This window comes from Peromyscus leucopus, chromosome 9 (genome assembly GCF_004664715.2).
Source record: "Peromyscus leucopus breed LL Stock chromosome 9, UCI_PerLeu_2.1, whole genome shotgun sequence".
NCBI classification, from domain to species: Eukaryota; Metazoa; Chordata; class Mammalia; order Rodentia; family Cricetidae; genus Peromyscus; species Peromyscus leucopus.
In genome coordinates this window covers 84,517,624-84,543,446 of record NC_051070.1, presented here as the reverse complement: position 1 = coordinate 84,543,446, position 25,823 = coordinate 84,517,624, and the positions used below count along the sequence as shown (strand labels likewise).

At 53.4% G+C, this 25,823-nt stretch overlaps 1 protein-coding gene across 3 annotated transcripts in view; it reads right to left on the bottom strand.

Moving 5' to 3' along the window:
• The window catches only part of Zmiz1 (zinc finger MIZ-type containing 1), a 203,617-nt gene that overhangs the window by 103,077 nt on the left and 74,717 nt on the right, over positions 1-25,823 (bottom strand). For all 3 annotated transcript variants that reach the window (XM_028893569.2, XM_028893571.2, XM_028893570.2), the window contains exon 3: positions 22,399-22,478. The gene's annotated coding sequence lies outside the window, so the exon portion shown is untranslated. The remainder of the gene's footprint in view (positions 1-22,398; positions 22,479-25,823) is intronic.

Genomic DNA, 25,823 nt, shown 5'->3' with positions numbered 1-25,823 from the left:
GACCCCTCATCCCCTGGAATTGTAGTTACAAGTGATTGTGAGCCTCCAGAGGTAGGTGCTGGGAAAGCAATGTCAGTTTTTAACCAGAGTCCTCTCCAGCCCCTAGAGCAGCTTCTGTCTGCCCCTGTCTATCAAATTTTTCAAAAACTGTATTTTTTTTTTAAAGGAAAAGTATCAGAAGGGAGATAGATTTGTGCTATAAATGGCAGACAGAAAACAACAACCGCTGGATGGCGGCGGCGGCGGCGGCGGCGGCGGCGGCGGCGGCGGCGGCGGCGGCGGCGGCGCACGCCTTTAATCCCAGCACTCGGGAGGCAGAGGCAGGCGGATCTCTGTGAGTTCAAGGCCAGTCTGGTCTACAGAGCGAAATCCAGGCAGGACTGTCACACAGAGAAACCCCGTCTTGAAAAAACAAAAACAAAAACAAAAAAACAAAACAAAACAAAAACCAATAAGGAAACAACAAGCAACAGTTCTTATGGCCTAGACCTAGTAGGGATCCGCGGAAGTGGTCGTCAGACCCACCTGGCATTCACTGCTGAGGAAACAGACCTGGGAAGGGTGGGTGTAGGCAGAGAAGAACCTCGAAAGCCTGAGTAGTCCTGCCCCGGGCAGGGAGCCCCAGCTGCGGAGCCTCTCAGCTCCCCCCTAGCCTCTCACAGTCCCAGTTGGCCCTTGCAGGTGCCGGCCTAGGCTCGGCCACCTTCAGTCCACAGCTGCCACAGTGGGCTGCCCGAAGCTGCCAGCTCCCCGGGTTGGGCTGAGTGCCCATCCCAAGGGTGACAGGAAGGAAAGCTCCGTGCCCACTGTGAGACAGCCATGCTTTCCCAGCAGAGCTGTGACCCAGGGTTCTGGGCAGAAGTCTCCTTTCTCTGCAGCTGGCTCCAGGCCCCATCATCCTGTCTAGTATCTTGTCTGAGCTCAGTGAGTTTCTGGGTATGAGGGTCTCAGGGGACCGAGCCACTGCTGTCTCAGCTCAGAGGCCCTCCGGGGATAAGTGGGACCTTACTTCCTGCCTGGCAACGGCGACGAGAGGTCCCACCACATGCACTCTGCGGTTCACAGAGCACTTGGGTGTCCTGACCTTCTTGTCATCATGCAGTCTTAGAGAGGCAGAGTGGTTTAGTGGTAAGGGCAGCAGGCCACTGGGTTCAAATCCTGCCCCCGTTATTTGCTGGTGACGGCAGCTGCCACTCAGGCTGCTGGGCTCATTCAGTCAGTCCGTTACTGAACACGAATCTGCATCTAGCCCCAACTACTAGTTCTGTACAGGCTCCCTGACCCTTCTGGACAATATCCGTGGAGGGAGGAAAAAAACAACAACAACAACAACAAAAAAAAAAAAAAAACCCAGAAGCCTGGCGCCTGCTGAGGAAGACTTATGTACCGTTACTCTGAATGCTAAAAATTTTCAATCTGAAAAAACCCAAAAGCCTAGTTTTTAAGCCTGCTTACGAAATTTTGCAGTAGTGTCTTAAAAAGAGGCTCAGTGTGTAAACTGAGGCTGCTGAGGATGGAGGGTGGGTTGGGGCGCTACCCCTCAGCACCCCTCTTTTTTATTATTTCAATTGTGTATATGTGGGGGGGGAATGTGAGCACCCACAGAGGTCAGAGGTGTCAGATTCCGCTGGAGCTGGTACTACAGGCAGTTGTGAGCTGCCTAACAGGGGTGCTGGGATCGAACTCAGGTCCTCAGGAAGAGCAGTATGTGCTCTTAACCATCTCTCCAGTAACCCCTTCCCACATCCCTTTTGAGTGAGCTTCCACAGGGGCTTGGAGGATGAATGGGGACTAAAAGTGAGGCCCGGCCAAGCCCGCCAGCTGTAATACTAGGCAGAGGCACTGAGTGGGAAAGGCCTGGACTGTAAAGTTTCAGTGTGGCTAAGGAACAGGGCAGGAGCTCTGAGACTTGTGAGGTCTCCAGGCAAGGCCCTGGGTACCCACACAGAGCCTATCCAGGCAGGCAATGTCTGCAGTGGGGGGCAGGAGGCCAGAGAGGGTCCATTGAAGGAAGGGTCAGTTAAGAGAGGGTCGGTCAGTGAGTGGCTGTGATCTGTCCCCCGGAACACAACCCCCTGAGGTCGTCCTGAAGAATTGAGGCCCTGGTCAGATGAGACAAATGTTCTATGTTCTGCCCTCCTGGAGAGATGGCCTCTACATGTTCCCACGTGGCTCTGAACACTTGACATTTCCACAGGTATTGGATCATAAGACAGACACCCTTTCCCTGAACACATCTGAAAATTCCACAGGCATGAATGTCCCCAGCTATTGAGATATTGAGAAATGCTAACCTATGAGGCATGCCAGTGGGGTACAAAGGAAAGACACAGAAGAGCTGGCAGCAATCAGAGATGGCAGGGTCACCAGGGTGGGTGCGGGACGAACTCGGTTTCACATGAAGATCTGACCCCAAAGTATCTCTGGGAAGAGAAGCCCCAGGAAGAGCTGGATCCAAGACCTTGAGAAGCTTCATGAGTGCCTGCCTCTCATGGAAATCCAGACAGCTCCCCTCTGCAGCCAGTCTGGCTTAGGCTGGGAGCAGAGGCCCAGCCACTTCCTGAATGGGCAAAGGTCACAGGAACTGGCTAAGGAGAAGACTGGATCTGCTGAGGCCAATACCCCTCCTTCCCCCACCCAGGCAAAGGACACAGGAGCCAGGTGTGTGATGCCCAGTGGCCCAAAGAGTGAGGGCTTTCTCCCCAGGCTGTGGGGTGAACACACTGCAGCTTCCACTAGCTTGGAATAATAATGAGAACAGGTGCACCTTAGCTACCACTCTCCAGGCTCACGTTTGACATTTCCTATGAAGTGTAACAACCCAGCCAAAGGCAGGAGGATTGCTGCCATCTACTGATGGGACTGCTCAGGCAGGAAAGAAGAACGGAGCTTAAAATCGCCCCCAGAGCAGAAAACACAATGCTAGGATTTGAACCTTGGTCTCTGCACATGGTCCTGGGGACAGGGGCCAGGACAACTCTGTCCTAAAGATCCAGCTCAGGGTAGGATATATGGACAGGGGTCCATCATTGGGTGCTCTTGTTTTTTTTTTGGGGGGGGGGGTTCCAAGCACACCAGCCCATGTGCAGTGCTATGAATATTCACTTCTCTGGACCTTGTTCCCTTAGCTGCAGAAACCTTAGACAGCTCTATACATCGTGTGCACGCCAACAAGCTTCTTCAGGTACATCTTCCCACCTAATCCGTACTCCAGCCCATTGGGATGGGTCTCACTGCCTGTACCTTATAGTAAGCAAGGCTCAGAGAGCTCACACACCTTCCCAAGGACACAAAACTGGTGTGTGTGTGTGTGTGTGTGTGTGTGTGTGTGTGTGTGTGTGTGGGGGGTAGCACTCTACAGCAGAGAGGGACTCTTTGGAGGCTTCCTGCTCAACCCACGCCCATATTACCAGGTGACTGAGATGCTCAATCCCTTGATTCTGGCCCTAGTGGGAGGAGGGGGCTGGGTGGGATGATGTCTAAGGGATCCTCTAGATTTAAACCATTGGGATAGGCCAGAGAATGATAAGATTGAATAAAAATGAACATGGAACCCCTGACTTCTTGAAGCCTAAAATACAGGTGAGGCAGGGGAGCTGCCCAGACACCTGCTGGTTATGCCCAGCATGAGGCTGAGCCCTGGAGGCAGGGAACCCCACAAGCTTTCTGGAGGAGGAAGGGGTCTAGCCAGGCTCCAAGGGTCAAGGAAGGGTGGGCAGGAAGGTAAGGCCTGCCCTGTATATGAAAAGACAAAGCTCAGGGGCTGATTTGGCTAATGCTGGCTGATCAACCTGGCAAGCGCTAGGGGTCTTTGTTAAAGAAGGTACAGAATGAAAAGATTCTGGACTCCCACTATTCACCATCTTTTAATTAACATGCCCTGTGGCCTTGCGTGATCCCCCACTTCCGCTTAGGCTTCTAAAAATCCCGAAGCCCATTTCTGACCTGTGATTTCCCATTGCCTTACGTCTCTATAAGCAGTGTTTTAGTTTAAGTGGCAGTTGCATATTAATTACAAAGTTAATTATGTGCTGTGTAATCATGCTGTAATTCATTAGTTTACTCTACATTCTGAGAGCCTCGTGCTAATAGCAAGAGCTGACAGGGCTTCAGGAAGATCCAAGCAAACCTAGACTGAGGATGCAAAGGCCTGGGCACCCCTGCTGTGTGTCTGTGCCGGGATGGGTGCTTCACATGGCTGGGGCATGGGGCCCTCACTGGCCAATGGATGGGCACACTTCCTGGACCACATGCTGTCTGCAAATCTGAAGGAGAAAAGCCCAGCAGGGGCGTGCTTGCTTCCTGTGGAAGTTCAGGGACAAGAAAGGATTTATTTAAAATTACTTATGGAACAGGGAGTCACTTGTAGGTGACAGAGTAACTCAGCAGATCACCAAAACAAAGTGGGTCCTGGGGGCACAGGTCATGGGGCAGGCTGAGGACGGAGCATCGAGTCCCAGCAGAAGTTTGGGTGGGGAGACCCACACTCTAAGAGGAAAGGGTCTGGTGGCTGTTTGGACCAAGGGCTCTTCATAGCTTCACCCTCTTCTACTGAACCCTAAAAGCCTCTAACCACCCTCTAGCTAATCTGGTTCTCTCTCTCTCTCTCTCTCTCTCTCTCTCTCTCTCTCTCTCTCTCTCTCTCTCTCTCTCCCTCTGCCTCCCTGCTTTGTTTAGTCTCCATTCAGGAGTGCACAAGGAGGACAATGGGCCCTGTATCAAGATTCTCCTCAGAGACCAGTGTGGTGTCACACACCTTTAATCCCAGCGCTGGGGAAGCAGAGGCAGGCTGGTCTCTGTGAGTTCGAGGCCAGCCTGGTTCACAAAACGAGTTATGGGACAGCCAAGGCTGTTACACAGAGACACCCTGTCTCAAACCCCACCCACCAGCCCCCCACCAAAAATCTCCTTGAAGGATCTGGTAATGTCACCATAAGCTCAGGTTCATCTGTGACCTGGGTGGGCAGAGTACAGGGTAGGAATGAAGCACCCCTGCTCACAGCTTGCCAGCCTTGGAATTGTTCCTGGCTATTCTTTCTTATAACTCGCTTTCCTAAGGCCCAGTGCTGCTGGAGAATGACAGTGCCCCTCCAATGACTTCTAAAAGTCTATGTGAGTAAAGACAGGCCTGCCCTCCCCCTCCAGCTCTACAAATCTGCAGGTCAGATTTCAAACCCCTGTTGCAGGAGGGGGACAACCAAGGCTGTGACCTGCCCCGGACATAGCAATCTGGTGGCCAAGACCCTCTGTTTTCCAAATATAAAGCTGCCTGTTTATTTTTCCTGACAGCTGAAGGGGAGAAAGAGGTGGAAGGCCTTTCCCTTCTGGCTCCAGTCAACAAGAGCAGAGAAAGACTCAGAACCCCAGCTGGCAGGAGAGGAAGATAAATAAGAAAAAACAAAACACGTCCTTGCACTACAATGGAATGTTTTAAAGAGGTGGAAAACGCAAGGTCAGGGGCAGATCTCATTTTCTGGCATCTCCTTGAGCTCAGGGAGGAGGCGGGATGCTGTCGCCTGGGTGCTTTCGGGGCAATCAGTTTTGGAGGGAACTCATTTGGGGGGGGGAGCCCAGGGAGGGGTTGCATGTCAACAGCCAAAGCACCCGTGTTGATTTCCTTTCCAGGGAAGACTGGTTTCCCTGGTAACAGAAAAGTCCCGGCCTCCAAAGTTCTGACAGGGAGACTAGGCTTGGCCTGGGATGCTCCCGACAATTATCTGAGGCCAAGGCTTCACTGTCCTGCTTGCCCCAGCAGTGAGCTGGGAGAGAGGGGCGTAAAAGTGCCAGCTCTGCAGAAATACAGCCATTGCTCCCCATCTCTCCCCCACCCCGGCGCTGTGCAAGTGGCTCCTCGGCCCTAGATTCATTGCTTTCCAGGGCTTTATGGCTGAGCAGGTAAAAATGCCAGAAGCAGCTTGGAAGGGAGCCCACGTTGATAGCACCTGTGGACCCCAGGAGGCAGTAAAGGTGCAGGAGTGGGGGGGGGCAGCAGCGGGCCATTAAGAGCTGGGCTTTGTGCGTGGCACTCCCGCTCTGCCAAGGTGAGAGGACCTGCATGGGAGCAGGGCAGGTCTCATTTCCTCTCTCTCTCCATGCTTGCCTACAGTTGCTCCTAATGTCCCAGATTTAAAGCTCATTTTTTTTTCCCCCAGAGAGAAATATTACAAGGTCTGGCCTGAGAAGATGCCATCCGTGTGCATCAGGTACTGGAGGAAGGAAAGGAGCCCTGATGGGATTTGAGGAGCACTTATCCTGAGGCCACCACCGGGCGCCGGGCTAAGGGCTTGACATGCGGTATCTCATTTAACACGCTCTCCAGCTGCCTGTCATGGCAGAAACAATCATCCCTCACTGGAAGGAGTGGAGGGATTATATGACCTGCCCAAGGCCACCCAGTAAGTGCATGGCACAGCCGTGACTCATACCTGCCCCTCTCCAAGGCCCCTTCCCACGGGAAAAGGCAGGAGAATTGGGGCAAAGAGAGACAATGTGGCTAGGGCTTCCTTCCACCATGGTGAAAGGGAGACAGATGTTCCTAGACTCCCCCCTTGGTTTTCCTCCTCAGAGCCTTCCCTGGTCCTCCAAACATCTGCACACTGTCCTCCCACAGGAAGACAGGCCACAGAGAAGAGACACCTGGAGGCTTCAGAGCCGCCCCCCCTCCCCAGTCCCTGAGCCCACCTCCAGCAGGCACAGCAAAGGCCACCCCATCCAAAGGGCCTCTGACTGCATCTTTCATGGTCACAATCCAGCGGCCGGAGAGTTAACAGCCCCTAGTGGAAGGGCTGGGGGCTCAGACAGGACCAATAGATGATGATGTCAAGTTTTCCCAAAGCTCTCACTCACTATGTATTCTGGGCTGTTTTAAGCATCCTGTACATCGTATTTTATTTTATTCTTTCGACTATGCTGCGAGGTAATAGCATAAGTATCCTCATTTCAGAAATGGGGAAGCTGGGGTAGGAACTTTTAAAAGCCACACAGCCAAGAGCGCACAGCTAGTCAGTAGCAGAGTGCAGAGTTGAATGAAGGTTCCCACACGAGTCACCCTGCCCATCTCAGTCTTTTATCTCTGGTTCTGGGACCCTGTTAGGACAGGTGGCAGTCAGGGACTGTCGGTTTTTCCTCCACAGTACCCCACTCCCTTACGAAGTCTTTGCCATGCTCCAGGGGACATCAGATAGGGATGGTACTTGTGTGTGCTTCCGTCTGCATGCTCCTCTGTGTGCTTGTGAGCCTCCAGCTTATGCTGCATGGAAGATGTGTGTGCCACTGATTTATAACCATCAGAGGAAACAGAATTGCAAATCTCACCCACAAATCTTCCTTATCGAGATGCTTGCAACAAGCAGACACGTCGTGAATTCCCAAGAACAGGCAGGCCTCCCCCTAGCCTCGGTTCCCTCCAGCTCTCTGCTCCCCTGGGCCTGTGGGGAGTCATGGGTTGGCTCCATGAGGTCCCTCTGGCTGCCAGCAGAAGTCCAATTCACACAGGAAGTGGCGGTCCATCAGAAATGTTGGCTCCCCTGTTGGTGTAGTCTGGGAGAGCTCCAAAGGCCCCTCCTGGCTGCCTGAAGCACGCTGGCTGCCCTGCTCCACCCCTTGCTGTTCAGATGGTGAACAGGGCCTTAAGTACCAACAGCCAGAATAGCAAAGACCCCCCCTGAACAAGCATCACAGCCAGCAGCAAGGAGCCAGTAGTGGCTCCATCAACTCTTCTAACATGACCCACATAACCCACGGTTGAGCCTCTAAGAGTCTCTCTTACATGACTTGGGTCCCAGACTTGAGCACAGAGGTCGGTCTGAGTTGAGAGATCTGGCGCTCAGAACCATTCTACCATGTTCCTTGAGACATGAATTCTTCAAGTCCTCAAGCCCCTTAGGGGTCCCTTGGCCCTATCACTGGCATATATATATATATATATATATATATATATATATATATATATATATATATATATATATATATATATATATATATATATATATATTACCTGGATCCTTTCGAGGGCTGGGTCACCTCACAGGTGTGTAGACCTACTCTAATTTGTACTTATGGACCACTGGGAGATTCTTCTGATCGTACCAAGTGCAGTTCACACCGTCTCCTCCATGCTCACTCTCCATCCCTGAGACCAGAGAGTGGAAGGAGAGGCACAATCCAGGTGAGGTAAACCAGTCAGGGACAGGCTTACCCCATCTTGGGATGCCAAGAGACCAGCAGGAGGCTGCCTACTGGGCACCAATCTTGGCTCTGCTTTAACCTGTTGTATAGAAGGCCTGTCTGATCAGTCTGATGCCCTTCCTAAGTTTTGTCTTTGTGTAGATATGTGTGTGTGTCTGTGTGTGTGTGCGTACAGATGTGTAGGTGTGTGTGTGTGCGTGCATGTGCTGGATAGATATGTAGATGTGTGTCTGTACAGATGTGTAGATATGTGTATGTGCGTGTACAGAGGTATAAGTGTGTGTATATACAGAGGTGTAGGTGTGTGTGTATACAGATGTGTAGGTGTGTGCGCATGTACAGATGTGTAGGTGTGTGTATGTGTGTGTGTGCATGTGCTAGACAGATGTGTAGATGGGTGTGCATTTATTTATATGTGTAGGTCAGAGGGCAATCTTGGGTGTCATTCGTCAGGTACCCCCAACCTTTTGTTTGAGAAAGAGTGTTCACTGGCCTGGAACTTTGCCAAGCAGGCTAGGCTAGTGGTTAGTGAACTCTAGGGATCTGCCTATCTTGGCTTTTCTTCTCAGCACAGCTGGGATCACAAGCGTGTAACAACGTGTCCGGCTTTTTACGTGGGTTCCTGGGATCTGAATTCAGGTCCTCAGGCTTTCAGGGCAAGGGCTTTACTGACTGAGTCACTTACCATACAGAGTTCTGTCTTTTTCAAATCTGGAAAATCTGAAGCTAGGTTTGTCCTTGGGCTCACTGAGAGGATTAAATCATGAGAGTAAAGAGAGGCCCTGACCTTCAGGAGAGGTGTAAACACACACACACACACACACACACACACACACACACACACCAGTCAAGTTGCGGGAATCCTCAGCCAGGCCCCAACAGCACCACTCCCATCCCTCTTCCTGTGAGGTGTATCTCTCTGGCATGACACCAGGGTCCTGGCTCCTCCTCCCCCAGACGCCCTAAGCCCCAAACCTATAATCCCCAGCTGGGAAAATGACAGGTTTGCCCAACAACCGCCCTCCAAAGGCCTGTGGGTGCGGAGCCCGGCTGTAGCCCTGGAGGTGAGGAGGAGGAGGGCCCAGGATACACAGCCGTGGAGTCACAGGAGGTCAACAGCAGGGGAGGATGCCATGGGGAATGGGGACTGTGGGGAGAGGGAAGAGGGATGATGGACAGGGCCCAGGGAGGGTCAGCAAAGGCTTGTCACTCCATTTGAGGTTAGGGAATGGAGCCTCAGCCAGGAAGACTCAAGGCACAGGCCTCGGATCTCGAGGCAGGGTGGCCAGACCCGGGGGTACAGTCAGGTGCACTGATTTCTGGCCTGACCCAGGTGTCCCTTGATGGGCCCCAGAGCCTGCACTTGAGAACAGCCTCTGGGATGGGTTTGCAACTCGCTTGGGAACCCTGAGTGGCCTCTCTGCAGTCTTTCCCTTCGCTGTACCCGACTTGGCAGAAGGGCAGGGCATCTATAGGCCATCCACTCTGATTCTGGCCCCTCCCCCTTCCCCATTGCCTATCTCCTTAGAAGTCATATGCCCAAGTGTGGATGGGGCCACAGGACTGCCCCGCTTGTTAGGGCTCAGAGAAAAGAATTCACTCCTGGATCACCCACAATGGTTCCTCCCCACCAGGAAAGGTCACCAAAGAACTCTCAAACTTGGGACCAGCAGGCAGAGCTATTGCTGCAGTCAGTCCTGGTAGGGAAGTTGTCACCAGCCCTGGAGAAGGTTGGTTCTGGATCTAAGACCATGAGGTCTCTTGGACCATCACAATGGGCACTAAGGGCCTGGCTTGGAAAAGTGATGTCCCATATCAGGCTGTGCTGCCCAGATTTCCCATCTGCGCGCGCGCGCACACACACACACACACACACACACACACACACACACACACACACACTGTGGCCCTGGACAAATCATTTCTCTTCCAAGCCTCGGTTTCTCATTGAAGGGGGCGAAGCTGGGCTGTGAGAGCTCTGGTGTGTGCACAAGGGGGCCCTGGCCAGGGTGGTGCATCCAAATGGGGTCAGCAGCGGGGTTCTGAGTGGTTCTGTCTGATGTCACTGTCCCGTGGGCATAGTCCCTGGAAGCAAGGTGACACGGAAGGGACATCTGAGGCTTCCTGATAAGACGGAATGGCATCGATTGCTTGGGGTTCCTCAGGATGAACAGCTGGAGTTCTTTAGAGAAGCAAAGGCTACAGCTGGTCACCTTTGGGCTAGGCTGTGCACAGGATGGTAGGACAGGGCTTATCTGGGTGTGGCTATTTGTGGGGTGGAAGGGAGGGTGCATCCAGGCCCCAGGTAGGGAAGGGCCCTCATGGGCACCAGGATACTTGGCTCTAAAAGGGTCAGGGTCAGGGGATGGATTTACTGAGGGCTGGACCCGAGAAGCCACCTCCTAGCCATCATCACCTGCCTTGTCTTATTGGTACCTGGAGAGCCAGCCTCCCAGAACAGTTATCTTGGCAGCTTGCTGAGCTATCATAATCTATCACTTCCTCCAACCATGCACCCAGGAGGCTCACGGAGCCCCTGGGCTGGTCTCTGCTGGAAAGTAGGTCCACTGAGTGGCTCTGGATACGGGCCTGCCACCATCCTGGCACCCTTCCATGAAAGGGACAGGAACGAGGGGCAAGTTAGGGAAGGATGCTACTGCCTTCTCAATCCCCCTGCCTCTCCCCATGTGAGATTGTTGACTGGAAGCCAGGAGCCTCAAAAGAGGGTGGGTGGCATAAATGACAATTGTCCCTGTGGCCTGCCCACCCGATGTGCCTGCCCACCCGCTGCCCGGTCCCCACTTGCTCCGGTCTCACCAGCCCCTTCCCTGCCCCCTTGCTGGCCTGAGATGGCTGTTGCCATAGCAACCCTGCTCATTCAATCCGAGGATAATGAAGCCAATGTGTTTTTCATTCCCATGAGCTGGAGAGCAAGAGCAGCGTGGCAGGGTGGGGAGGGGGTTCCCCTCCAACCCCTCCTTCCCGGGGAAGAGACAGCAGGTGGGGCCTGACTAGCCCAGGGTCAGACACTGGCTTGTAAGAAAGGGGCAGACCTCGAGGCCACCAAGCTTTCAGTCCACCATGGCAAGCATGGGCTGGGCCACGGCAGCTGGAACGGCAAGTCCTCCTTGCCAACAGTCAGATGAGAAGTGGCTTGACGCCACAGAGAGCAAGTAGGGTGGAGGAGGAGCCGGGCAGAACAGGGCTCTGCTAGCTGTGTGACCTCAGGGTGCTCTGCTCACTTCTCTGGTCTCTCTTTGGGATAATCAAGTCCATCCTCCCCCCGCCCCACTCTTTTGGGGACCCACTTCATTGTCTAACCTTCTGTAGACCCCAGAGATTCAGAACCCCTGTCTTCTAGAGACTTGGAGCTGAGGCTGGCAAGCCACACAAGCCTGTAATCCGGACACTCAAAGCTGAGACAGTTGGACTGCTAGGAGGTGGGGGGCTATCCTGGGCTATATACTGACTCTGAGTCCAGCTTGGGATATATAACATGACTATCTTTAAAAACAACAACACTCTAACAACAAACAAACAAACAAAACCCCACCCAACTTTCAAAATAATTCTGACCTATTGCTACCGGCAGCTATCTCTTTAGGGTACTGCTGGGGCGGAGGGACTGCACCCAGTAGGCTCTTTGTACATATGTAACCTCCCTTTTCTTCTCCCTCCATGTCTATCTCTGATCTGCAGCTCAGAGACAGCAATGCTTAGGAAATTTCCCACGATGAGTCAGTAGTCAGCTGCTCTGACACCTTGCCGGCCTTTGGCTCTGGGCCTGCCCATTCCTCAGGAAGGGAAACCGAGGCCCGAGCACGGCTGGCCTGGTCAGCAGGTAGGGCTGTCTTGAAGGACTGGAGCCACATCAGGGATCCGTGGCCCGCGTTCGCCACCCTTCCGGCCTCCCCATCCTTCTGAAGGCAGGAAGCCAAAAGCACTCCTGCAGAGCCTAGCCTGTCTTTCCCATAACTCAATCACCTGGGAGGCCAGTGGCCCTCTGCCTAGCCAGGCTGACATATGAGGGGGAGGCAGAGGAAGTTTGCCAGGGAGCCAGTGGGGGCAGGGAGGCCAAGGTGGAAAAATCAGAGCAGGGTTTGAAAAATGAAGAAATAAACCTGCCAGGAGGGAGACAGCCTCAATCTGTCCTCCATAAAGCTGTCTTAGGGCCACCAAGGACGTCGGTGGGTGGAGGGGACCGGAGATAGCTCCTCCTGGGACCTCTGCTGCTCCCACAGCCCAGCTGGCCTCCAGATCTGGCTTGGTGAGAATCTCAGAGAGGGGGTTGGCTGGGCTTCTAGGGTAGAACGGGGGATGGGGGGGAGCAAGTGTAGGGGGCCCGAGCTCTTTGGCTTTTCTGACATTTTGTATACAGTAGACACTCAGCATTGGCTTCTGGACCAAGTGAGTGAAAGATGGCATGGTCATGTACTGTAGTCAGCTAACAGACAGAGCCTAGTGGGTTCCAGGGGGACCCACAGGAACCTTTACTGCACAGATAACCTGGTGTCAAACTGCAAAGCAGAACCTCTTGGTACCTAGCACCTAGGCCCAAATAAATCCACCTCCTCTAAGAGGCTTCTCTGCAGGATGGGACACCTCCTCATGGCACTCCATCATTGGTAGCACCCATCCTAGCCAGTCTGGGCAGGGGTAAATTCATTGTCAAGGGGGAGTGCCCTGATCTGCCTTCAGCCCCTCCATCATGCTGTGAAGACTCCTGGTTTCTAGAAATAGTAAGTCACCCCCCCACCCCCCAAAAAAATTCAAATTGAAAATGAAGGTGTTGCTCCCAGTAAATGCTGCTGACTTCCTGCATTTATGGGATAAAGTCAATGAAGCTCAAGTTGCATCTGGCCATGAGTGAACGGCACACGGACTCGTTCTCTGAGACCCACAGGCTCGGACAGGTGCTTTTGGGAGGACCAAAGACTGGGTCAGTCTTGTCTTTGCTGTGTGATGTTGGTCAAATGCTCTGTACTTCTCTGTGCACAGCTGTGCTCCCTGACCTCCATCTTCTCACTTCACAGGCTGCGTGTGAAGACTAAGGGGTCTTGGCATGTTGGATCTAAACTATAAGTAAGGCACAGAGGGCTTCTTCCATGAGTGCGCCTCTGTTGGGACAGAGGGCGGCTGAGGTCCTTCCCAGGCAGGGTGGAGGAGTCTGGCCCTGACTCAGGAGGCTGGGGACAGCTGAAGAGCCACTGTTTACAGTGGAAACAGCCTTGGAGCAGGCTCACTTTTCCACTGTTTTTGTGGCACTGCTGGGGGGGGGGGCAGGGCTTCCTGAGATTGGGGCCAGCTTGCCAAGGCCACATGGAGCCCAGCCCTGTGTTGGCCTTCAGCAGGAAACAGCGTGTTTTCATTTCACAGGTCCTGCTAGGCAGTGTGCGCAGGCTGGGCTGCACATGGACTCGGCAGCTCCAGTCATGGGTACCCAACACATCGTAGGCTGCTAGCAGCTAAGCGCTCAAGATCACTCCACGGACTGCAACCCAGATTGGTGGCAGCTATGCCAGCTGACCACAGCATACTTGCAACAGGCCGGACATGGCAGCCTCCATGTCTAGGAACAAGAGAAGGGTCCCAATGCCTCCCGGAGGATGCTCTTGTTCTGATCCTGGTGAACCACTCCCCGGTCTCACACATCGTCTTCTCCCTTTGGCTGGAGATCAGAGACATGCCAGAAGAGGCCTCCCTCAGGAGAGTGGGTGCAGACTGGAGCTATGGCAGGTACAGGTCAGAGCTATGCATTTACTGCAAGGACCCTGGGTTTCTTCAGACAAACCCTTCCCGGCCCCAGGCCTTCATTTCCTCCCATGCAGGAGGTATAGGATGATGAAGACATGGATGGTTGCCTCCTCAGAGCCCTTGGTCCTTAACATCTCCAGAATTCTCCATTTGGCTTGCTCAAGGGGCTCTGCACCATCCTGGCATCCCGTTTCTGATGAACAATTTGAACACGCTAATTCCCACTCTCACTGGACTTGCATTTTAAAGGCCAGGCTTGCAAAAGGGCAACCCGGATACAGAAAGGATCTCCAACACGAACACCCTCCCATGGAAACCCAGAGAGAACTGGCCTCATGTTCTGCTACTAACCACATTTTCACCGGCTCCCCACTGCCCATTAAACAAAGATGTGCCTAGAGGGCCTTGGTCCATGACATGCCTCCTAGGAGCCTCTCTGGAGTTACACCCCAGTGCTCAGCTATGGGACTAAGCTTTGGCTTTCCTCCTGATGTCTCATGTTCTACCCAGTTCAGACGGCCTATCTCTGTCCCTGTCATAGGAGGGACAGCCAGCCTGTGGGTCCCAGGCAGCCCTACAGCAGACTCACTTTGTTTCAGCAGCTATAGTAAACTGGGTTCATTAACTATCCTAGGAGATGCCAAGGAGGCTCCCAACTGGTAGCATGGGATATGCTGGTAGCATGGGATATGCTGGCCATTTTGGCATTCCTGGCTGCGTCTGGACCCACTGGATGAGGGGGTGCCATTCTCCCTCTCCCTATGGTCTGAGAATGAGGAAGAGCCCGGGTCCTCTACAGACAACACTGCCGTGGACCTCCAAGCAGTTCCCTGCCATCGTGGAGGCTGGCAGGGATCTCTGTCCCTGCAAAGCTTGGAGTGGCTCCCTATGCCTACACTCAAGGCTGAGGGCTCAGACTTGAAAGTCAGGTGGGGCCAGTTCACATTCTGGCCCCACCTTCCAGTGGGTGTGTGGCCATGGGTGGAGTTCTTAGCCTATCAGTTCCTTACTTTACAAACAATTGGTGGTTGTGGTGGTTGTTTAGTTTCCTAGAGCAGCATTGGCTATATAGCTCTCAAACTTGAGGTGATCCTGGTTTGGTGTCATGGATGCTTGAATTGCAGGTGCCCACCTACATTCTAGGTTTAAAACAAACGTCCATGAAGTTTAAATTAGACGGTGCATGCAAAGTAATTGAAGCAAGCATTAATTAATACAACTACCAGTAAGGCTCCCCAGCACACACCACATAGTTTTAAGCAGTTGCATGCATACCACACTGATGCCATGATTAATAGCAAAGATTGGGCCTTAAATTTGGGTTTGGTGGCCAGATTCTGGCAGCTCATGCCTTTAATCCCAGTACTTGGGAGGCAAAACAGGAGGATCTCTGTGAGTTCAAGGCCAGCCTGGTCTACATAGTGAGTTCCAGGACGGCCAGGGCTACAAAGACAAACCCTGCCTCAAAAAACAAAAAGCAAACAAAATTTGGGTCCAGTGGTCTTGGACAAGTCACTTGCTCTCACTATTTAGCCATCAAGGTAGAGTCTTGAAATTCTTCCTTATTCCCCTCGTCCTATGCAGTGACTTGTCTTGGTACCGGAGCCAGAAGGCTGTCCTCTGGCCCTGTGGTCTTTTCTGTTTTCACAGGTGCCAGTACTCTGACTTCCTTTGTCTTCACAGCCTAGAGGCCTCTGCTGAGGGAAGCCTGAGCACTAGTCAGCTCATTCTGGGGGCAGAGCCGGGAAAGCTGGGAAAGTCAGGGAGTCTGGTGTCAGACAGTGTCTCTCCCTCCGGCCCTGTGTTCACCATCTAAGCACCTGAATTATCACACTGCCCAGAACTCAAGCCTGGAGATCACTTACTTCTGCTCTAAGGGGCTCGTTTCCAGGAAGAGACACTCTCTAAATACACATAACACACACACACATACACACACACACACACACACACACACACACACACACACACACACACAAACACACACATACACTCACTTCAGAGGCCTGAGCTCAACAGCAGCCCACAGACTAACTCCGAGAGACAGCCCAAGTGTTTGCATTTAATCCAAAGTCTGTGGGGCCCCCTGCATGCTGGCTGGCTCAGAAAGTGCTGCTAACATACTCAAGTGTCAGCCTAAAATTTCCTGCTCACAAGAGGAGTGGTGTGTGTGTGTGTGTGTGTGTGTGTGTGTGTGTGTGTGTGTGTGTGTGTGTACAGTGATAGTGAGGGTGGGTAGTGTGTGTGGAGGGCAATGTCTTCATAATGAGGAAACCTCCCTGACTGTTCCTGTCTGGTGGAGGGGTATCTCTGTTGGGACAGGAGTCCAGGGTCTCCGGTTCACAGAGGGGCTGGGTGCTTCCCAGCTGTTGCTATGCGCAGGGATGGAAAGAGCAGGGAGCCCAAAGACAGACCACCTGGTTCACACTGACCTGGCTTCTAAGTGGCAAAGCAGGGACTTAAACCTGGCAGCTTTGTCCCTATAACACATTTTAACCAGCTGTCACATTACATCCTTTATCACCGCCAAACCCAGGGGTAAAACTGGCATTGAGTTTTCCAGTGACCAAGCAGCCATTGGAAGTCTGAGGTGATCTGTATTAGCCCTCTCTGAGGCCGGGTAGGACAGCCACACAGACTAAGGATGCAAGGATTATCCACAAAGAGAAGATAACCTACTGTGTCTTCAGGTTCTGGCTCACTGGAGTCTTTCAGGGTCGCTCCTTGCCACCCCAAAGCTTTTGGACACAGGAGTGTGGTGACTGCAGAGTACAGAATACTGGCCCTCACTGGAGGGAAAGGCAGGGTGGAGGGGCTTCAAGGGGAAGTCTGGTGGGGACAGGGCCTCCCAGAGGGTCATTTGGAGCTAGACTGTCCTACAGAGTAGCTAGATGCAAGACACTGAGGGAGCAATCCACACAGATTATCGAGCTGAAACCATCCCCCAGGCTCTGAACAGAGTGTCCAAAGATGCCTCGGGGACATGGCAGAGGGTTCCCGACATCCTGGAGGAAAGACATGCTCCTTCCAAACAAACTGCAGGCATGCTGGACACAGGTGTAGGGGCTGAGCTTCAGAAGGACCCAAGGCCCCGCTCTCCATGAAGCAGCCCACTCTCTGGAGGCAGAGTCACCCGGGCAGCCAAAGTGAATGTATGCCACTGGGGCCACAGAGAGGCCACTGCCCCTTCCTTCTCTTTGTATTGCCATAGACCAAAACTGAGAAACCCATGGAGGGATCCAACCCTAGGAAGCAGGAGCTGGACAGGCAGATGTGTGCCTTGGACTACCAATACTGTTTCCTACAGAGCCTACACACAGCCTCAGAACCCTTCTGAACCCAGTCCTCCAAGCACTGAAAGAGCTTAACGGATGAAGGCTCGCTGCCATCCCTGGGAAACTGAGGCACACGGGCCTCCTGAGACCCCTCAGCACTGGAGGGCCAAGAACCATGTTGAGAATGTGGCTCAGAGCGGTAATTGCCTTTAAATCCCACGAGGCTAGAAGACGACAAAGTCAAGCCTGTCTGCACTAGACAGCAAAGTTTGAGGCCTGCCTGGCAGAGCAGGAGGAAAACACACACACACACACACACACACACACACACACACACACAAAAAAAAAACCACAATCCAAAAAAAAAAAAATAAAAATAAAAATAAATAAATAAAATTAAGGTCTTGGAGTGTAGCTCCTTGGTAGACTATGGTAGGCTGCTTACCTAGCATGTACAAGGCCCTGGGCTAAATCCCTAGTACCTCAAAGGAGAAGACAACAGACAGCTGGCTTAAAGGAACAAAAGCAAGAAAAAGCCAAGGGATTGGGGTAGAAGGGCTTTAGAAGCAGGGTCTGTGAATCTCAGTGGGCAGGGAGGGGAAGGGGGGAGGTTCAGTTCAGCATACACTGAACAGTGGAAAGAGGCAGGCCCAGAGGAAGCCCTTCAGAGGAGTGAGGCAGTACCTGAACCTTCCATGGCTCACCACACTGCCCGAGCAGAGGCAATCATCGGGAGAGCTGAGCAGAGCTGCTGTGTGCAGCCCCAGTGCAGGGGGAGGGGCTTGATGGTATCTAAGAAGAAAGGGGGCTGGCTCGGCTGCCAGCCTGACCTCAGGCTAGCAGGGGTGACCCTGACCCCAAGAAGTGGGTTCCCTTCTCCCACTTTGGCTCATGAAGTCTTCCATGACACCAGCATCCTCCACCCTCCCAGGTTCCTGAGAGGAGGGCACACCCCTGGAACAACTCTGCAATTTCGAATGCTTGTTTGAGTTGAGAGGCATGGAGGTCAGACGCCCTCCTTTCCTGGAGGTCAAGTCTGGACTCTCTAAGCCCCCTATTTAGAAGCTGGAAGGGATGAGCAGCAAGGCCAGAGGCATGGGTCCATGCTGGTAATGGTTGTTTGGACAGTCCCCACTTACTTGAGCTCACTGTGGGAGATGGGACAGAATCCACACAAGTCTGCCCTCTAGGCATAGTGTGTTTCTATCCCAAGCATTTCAGCCATAACCCTCTGGCCTCATCCACCTTCATGACCACAGGCTCATGCTTTGCCAGGCGGGCCTTGGTTCTCACCCCTAACTGAGGAAAGCCAGACCCTCCAAGCCTGTACTGCCTGCTGTGTCCTCAAGAGCCACAGGGGTGGCTGAACAGTGAGAGCTGTGTGTACTTAGCAAGCACACGCCAGATCGAGAAGACCCGATATGAAAAACAGATGTAAAACATCTGCCCTGTGAACCCCATAGATTATCATTCCGATACATGATCAATGGGAAACAATGTGGCAGGCCCCATGAGGCTGTGATGAGGGCACAGCAGAGGAAGGACCTGGATTTCGGAAGAAAGAGCAAGTGCTCAGGGTCCTTCGGAGACAGGGGTCTAATCTCGCCTCGCACAGGAAGCACGGATTGAAGCAGGCACCCAAGAGGTCAGGATGCACAATCTGGAAGGGGACATGGCAGGCTATGAACCGTGGTGCAGTGTGGGAAGGTACAGTGAGGGGATAGTGGCGCTCTAGCCTAGGGCACTGGTAGAGGCTGGTCGGTAATGTGGCTAGGAAAGGAGACAGTGGCCAGCTGGTAGCAGCTACCATGACAGGCTGACTATGCCAGGCACACAGTAGGCATTTCCAAGAAGATACTAGCCAGAGACTCTCCAGAAGGAGTCAAGGTCACTGACACTCCTAGGCCTGTAGTTCTCTGGGAGCTCACCCTCCAGCTCTCCTTCCCTTGGGAGAGGACGATTTATTTATTCATGAGCACACACACACACTCCCACCAGGCAGCCGGTGCCTATACACCTCACTTCTAATTATAGCAAAAATTTCAATAATGCTGCAGGGAAATGCCAGGTTTCTGGAGACCCTGCCAGTAGGTGTGGGCCCCTTGTCTTCATCTGGGCTAGAAGATCCTTCTCCATTCCAAGTGGCCAGCATGGCAGGTCCCAAACTCCAGGGGGAGGACAGTGCAGTCCTACCCCCAGCCACATAGGCAACGCTGTCTCCTAGCCTCTGTGAATGGTGACGTTGCCCTGTGGACCCGTGCTGGGCCTTGCACTATGGCCCTTGGCCAGGAACAACCCCTTCCTGGTTTTGCATACCAGCTTCTTCAAATACCTGCTTCAAGGGAGAAACAGAACCAGATAAGCCAGGCCAAGACTGGCAGTTTAGGACCCCAAGAGGTGTCAGCTCTCTGAGACTGGAGAAGGACAAAGCAGAGGAACTGATGGGCGCCCGGCAAAGAGCGGCTCTGCTGATAAAGGAGAGCAGAGGTGAGGAGGGACTGGGCTCAGCTGGCCAGCCTGGGCAGCATGGGGAGAGTACCATGCTAGGGAAGAGAAGGCCATGTGTGCTTGGCAAAGGAGAGCCACGGAGATAGATGGAGACAACGCAGTCCCTGGGGGTCGGGGGTGGGGCTGGGGGTGGAGACAGAGATGGTGTCAAGTCACACCAGATCTGACCAGCAGGTGGGGGGCCTAGGTCTGAGATGCTACCTCTAAGATGCAGACACTATTCCACGACTACCCAGAGCATAGCCTGTTCACCCCAGCCCAGCCTCAGGGGCTTAGGCCTTCCTCCCACTCCATTCAGTTCTGGTACCCAGGCCACGGGGTGAGTCCAAGCTGCGGTTACTGTGGTGTTGCATTCTCCCAGGGTGATCTTCCTGCAGCCCTTCTCCAGGGTCCACTGTGGAGAGCATCACGTCCCCACAGCCTGAATGCCCCCAACACCCCAACTCCAGCAATCATGCTCTCTTGATAGCTCCGACTCCTAGAAGGTTGAAGATGAGGAGCCCAAGGGGCTCTGACCCTCCTGCCCAAAGTCCACTGAGCCAAACTGTGCTTCTGTCATCTAGAAAGTGACTAAAGGGTCCCATCACCCTGCTGTCACTCTGTACTGTAGAACTATACAGCCTGTGCTGCCATTTTTACTGATGTCAGCTGGTCTCGTCACTCAGTAATATCTCTGGGGCAGCCACAGCGTGCTGGGCACTGGGTCACAGTTGTCTCATCAGCATCTAACTTTAACCTACTTTACAGTGGCGAACCTGAGTTCAGAGGGAGGCAGTGACTTCCCAGGGTCACCTGGGTGATTGCCAAGAATGAGACTCCTCCCTGCTGCAGGTGCTGACCACAGCTCCTGGCTGCCACCCTCATTCGCCGTTTCTAGGACACAGAGGTATTGATTACCAGCCCTACCTTGGAAAGGGTTTCTTTTCTTTTTCCACCAAGGCTTTCTGTTCCTCGCTTTCTTTTTCTTCTTCTTTTTCTTTCTTTCTTTCTTTTTTTTTTAAAGAATAAACTTGAAGCCATTCCCATGATTAATTACCAGCTGCCTAATGCTCTGCCACTGGCAATTTCTGGAAAGGGAATGAATTACCTTGAAAAACATCCGAAAAGAGAACCCACCGTGAAGGAGAGTCAAAAGGGTTACCTAGCAGTTAGCATGGATTCCTCTAGCCAAACTGGACTGTTGAGAGGCCCCACTGCAGAGAGGAGCAGTGTGGATAGCTCTATCAGAGAGGTATGTGCAGCCTGCTGGGGAGGGGGCAAAGCCCCTGGCTTCAGAGAGCAGTACAGGGAGGCTGAAGAGGCAGAGCTGGAGGTGGCTTTCCCTGTATCTATGTAGACCCTTCCTGGTCTCTGTCCTCTGACATTACACATTGCTTAATTCCTACAGACCTCAGTTCAAATCCTTCTCCACCACTTACAGCTCAATGGGTTTCTTAACTACAGAGTCTCTGGGAAACAAGGCATTACACAAACCTCCTCTAAGGGATCTCATGCGGGGAAGTGTGTGTTTCAAGAGTACAACCCAGGTACCAGAAGAGCCAAAATAGAACACCACCAGAGGCTTCTAAGCATCCTAGCAGGCCTGTCTGCCATGATGGTGATGCTTATGTTCATTTTGGGATAAGAACACTCACTCTTGCTATAGGGATGTGACCCACCTACAGTCACACAGTTGAGAAGCAGAAATCTGGGGTTCCTGCAGCAGATGGGGCCATAGCCCAGGTCCCCAGTTGAACTGCCGGTTCTGCCCTATCGTAGTCTACTGAAAAGCTTCAGGCAGTTGGGCAGGGAATCTCTCTCTACTCTCCCAAAGTGGCCCAGGGCCATGGTGCCCTGAGACAAAGGGCTCTGAGCCAAGGAGCATCTGTGTATGGCTTCTGAACCCTCTGGGTTGAGAGCCAAGGAGTAAATAGAGATTACACAGGTACCCTTTGGTGTGGAGCCAAGTGTGATCAACCCTGAAATGCCATCCTGGGATGAGACACCCTGGTGTCTAGGCCAGCTCAATCCTAAGGTTTGGTCCCTGCCATTCTCAGGAGCTCCCTGAGGGACCTAAGTTCTCCATCAGGCCAGGTGGTCTGTCTATGCCCATCCTGGCACTGGCAGGTCCTCAGAGGAAGGGGATAGTGGGGAGGGAGTCCCAGGATCCCTGAGGAAATAGGCAATATGCTGCATACATCCCTTATCATGCCATTCCCATTTGACAGACAGTTAAAGCAAAGTTGAGAGCAATTGTTCATGGTTCCAGTGGACAAGAGCCAGAGTCAGGCTCTGAGGTTAGCAGCACTCACCGTGGCACACTGGTGACTCATGGCAGTAAGCATGCCTCTCTGCCATCCAGGCCACCCTCCTAGGGGGTCCTGTGTCCCACTGGGGCTCAGGGTCACCAGTGTGCTTGTAAGTATCACCGTGCCAAGGCTGGGAATGCCAGGCTTGCATCCCAAGCACTCTCCACCTTGTCTCAGCGGCTACCTGAGAAACATCAAGGCAGAGGCCATGCATGGGGCATGAACTATAGGGAGCACTTATCAGGACACAATGACATCCAGCAAAGGCGGTGGCACCGGCCCCAATGTGAGGGCTGGGAAGCCCCAGTGTGGCTGAGACTAACCTAGGACCCCCAGCCCTGATGTTCATCTGCTTCTGGGAGCTCTCGGCAGAAATGTGCACCTACCTCCGTGAGCCAAGAGTCGCTCGTGTCCCTGCACTGGTCGGCAGCTCACAGCCCCTCCACTTCACTCAAGGTCCATCCTCCTGCAATGAGAGGGGACGGTTAGTGTGTCCGGCTCCTGCAGGGCCTGCCAGGCTGATCACACTGTCACAACTGTTACCAAAGGGAAAACTTAACAGGCAGAACCAGCTGACAGATGGGAGCACCAAGGGGTGTCTCGGGGTGATGTAGGCAGGTCCAGACACCCCATTTCTGCATTTCTGTAGACTTCAGTTTCCCTGTACAATGGATCCCCTCCCCTCTCTCTCTCAGACCCAAGAGGAAGTGGTGATGCTCACACCATTCACCCCATGAACACAGACGGCATGAACAGAACACCCAAGCTGTGATAGCGGTTGCTGCTTCAACAGCTCAGAATGAAGCATGGCAAACCTAAGTAGCATCTCACATCCAGAACAAGAGCAGGGGCTGCCCCGCAGAGACTCAAAGGGTGGAGTGGCCTCTTCAGGAAGGTGAAGTTAAAGGATGAATCGAAAGGCAGGCCAGGAGTCAGGGAACAGCATCTGGGCGGAAGGAACAGTATAAGCGAAGACTCTTAAGCGGTAGGGGACCAAGTGTGGTCTAGAGGACACGAGAATGGAGGCGTGGGCTCAGGGAGCGCAGAGCAGAGCAGCAGTGGGCAGAAGCAGTCACAGAGGGGGAATGACCTGCATGCCAGTTTGGAAGAGTTCCCGTGGCTGCTGAGGGAGAAGAGCTTGGATGAGAAGGAGGTGGTAGGGAGACTAGCTGGGGGCTGCTCCAAGGTCTGAGAGGGCAGAATGCAGAGCAGCTACCCATGCAGGTGGCAGGGCATGGGGCAAAGTTGTTCTCACTGGGTGGCCTCTGGTTACCCCCCCCCCCACTGCCCAGGGAGCTCATCGGTACCCAGGAGGCTCTCTGACAGGGTGAGAGATGCAGACCCCAATTTCAAATTCTGGCTCTATGAAAGCAGTTCTGTGGTCGGAAGCAAGCACTGTGCTCCCTGGGGCCAGCACACTTGCCTCTGAGTCCTAAGACTGCAGAGAGGCCTGTCTGATGGCGGGACAGGTGGTACCAGCCACACAGCCTGGCCAGGGCTCTCTCACTGCCCAGCAGGCACAGCTGCCAGAGACTCCTGAGCCCTGCGGTTTAGGACACAGTCTCAAATCAGAAGAACCTAGTTCAAGCCCCCAGGTCACCCACTCTCTAAAGATGTGTGCCTGGCACACATCTCCTTGCCTCAATTGTAGGGTCATAGGCCCCCCGCTTGGAGACACAGACCACGTAAGGCGGTGTATACAGGGTGTGGACCCTTGTCTGCTAGTTTGGGACATGAATCACCCCATAGGGGCCAGTGCAGGGTTCCACACAGCACAGAGTCCTAGAGCCGCCAGGCTGGCCAATGGGTTACTTTTGAGAATATAAAATAGTCCCTGGGTGCTGCTGCTGCAACATTCCATTTTACAGAGGAGGAAACTGAGGACCAGGGTCTCATACACAGCAGCAACTGGGCTGGTGTGGAAAGGGGAACGAACCTCCTGCCTCCTGCCATCCACAGCCCAGGCGTTTCCTGAAGTCTAGTTGGCCGGCAGAGCCGCTGACAAAGAGAAAATGATTATTTTGGCAGTGGAGACAGAAGTCGGAGCCGGAAAGGCCTTGCTCACTTGGTGTCACCCAGGCTTTAAGAATCAACGCCTGCCACTCAGGGTGCGTGGCTTTGACTTGGGCATCTGGTTCAGCATGGACATATGGCCCCCATCTCCTCCAGCCCTACTACCTCAGTGTTAAACTTATGCCAAGGGGTAAGCAGGCCAGGAAGGGTCCCAAGGGAAGGACACTGGAATTTGAGCTCTGGACCGGGTCAGGGGTATGCGTCTGCCTTATACCTGAAGACACAGGCACAGGAGGCTGACACTGAATCCATACTATGGGGTCACGATGGCCGGAATTAGCCTCAGAAAAAATGCACTTTAATTTATAGGCAAGGCCCAGAGAAGTTCTCTAACAGCCTAAGGTCACACAGCTACCGCAGAGCTAATGCACATAACAGCCTGGCCCTGGAAGTCATTTGGTAGCCCTGCTCAGAACAAGTGGATCCGAGGCCCCTCCTACAGAAGGCTCGGGTACCAGGAGCCTGGGCGAGGCGGTGGACACAGGAGAGACATGGTGTCCACCTCACCCAGTCCTGCTAGTGTCCTCCGCTATGGCGTGTGCTTGGACACCTAGTAAGGCCAAGGACAGAGGCAAGAGGTGACTTGTCCTTGGCTGCTCCCAGACAGTGCAAACCACAGGGTAAATAACAGGTCTGAGAGGTACTGTTTTCTTCCTCAAAGGCCTTTGGTATCCTGGAGGATTGTGGGCAGTAGGAGCTCACCCTGGTTTCCTGTGGATAGGGACCCTTGTAGGGTGGGGGGAGAGACTCCAACCACAAGGCAGCTTCCATCAGTGACACAGAAGGCCACACAGGGCCACGCCCATCTTAGGCATGATTCCAAAGCCCCAGTGGGGAATGTGGTTGCTGGAGTCTCCATTACTGCTCCTGAGTGAGCAGACCCTGGTCGGTCTTGCATAAGGCAGAGATCACTTGGGGGCTGGGACTGTCCCAGGGCCAAGACAGGGTCCCCCAACCATTGCCAAGTTACCATCCCGGCCTCCTCCAAGGATCCCTAGGAGGAAGTGGGGGTTGTTTTGATGGAGACCATGATCTGGATTGGAATCCTGTGGTTAGGTCAGGGGGCAGGGATGGGTAGGGCCGGGCTTAAATCCCTGCTTTGCTACTGCTGGGTCACCAGGTGCAAGTCACTCAGCCTCTCTGAGCCTCTATCTCCTTTCTAACTTTTCCTCCAACAACTCATCTGCAAGGGAGGCTCCAGGCTGGCGAGGATCTTGAACATGAACATACCCAGACCAAGGGTAGCTAGACAGCCCTTGCAGTGTACGGGCTGTCTACAGCCGAGCCTGCAATCCGGAGGGCTGAACCAGACAGGAAGTGTCACAAGGCGTGGAGGAAGAGTCCAGAGAATGGTGACAAGGCACCTTTGCGGAGTGCAGAACTGCTCTATTCACAAGTGGCTCAGTGGGGGCAGAACCTCCATCATTTGGGCATGTCCATTCCCAGCTGACCTGGTACGAAGACCTGAACCCTGCCACCCTACCCCTAACCCATGGTGCCTGACCTGGACAGGGCAGTTGTGCCACCCCTACTTTGTAGAGCTGTGATGTCAGAGGCTGGGGTGGGGAATGGGTCCCCTCTTGGGTCCAACCAAACTCTTCATGGGGACAGGGATTTCCCGAGAGATTTACATAGACACACATCCCCTGAGATGACCCTGAGCCCAGGCCCTGGTCTTGGTCTCTCTTTGGAGGCCAGGGCTGGCTCCAGAAAAAAGGCAAATATTTACCCCAGATGG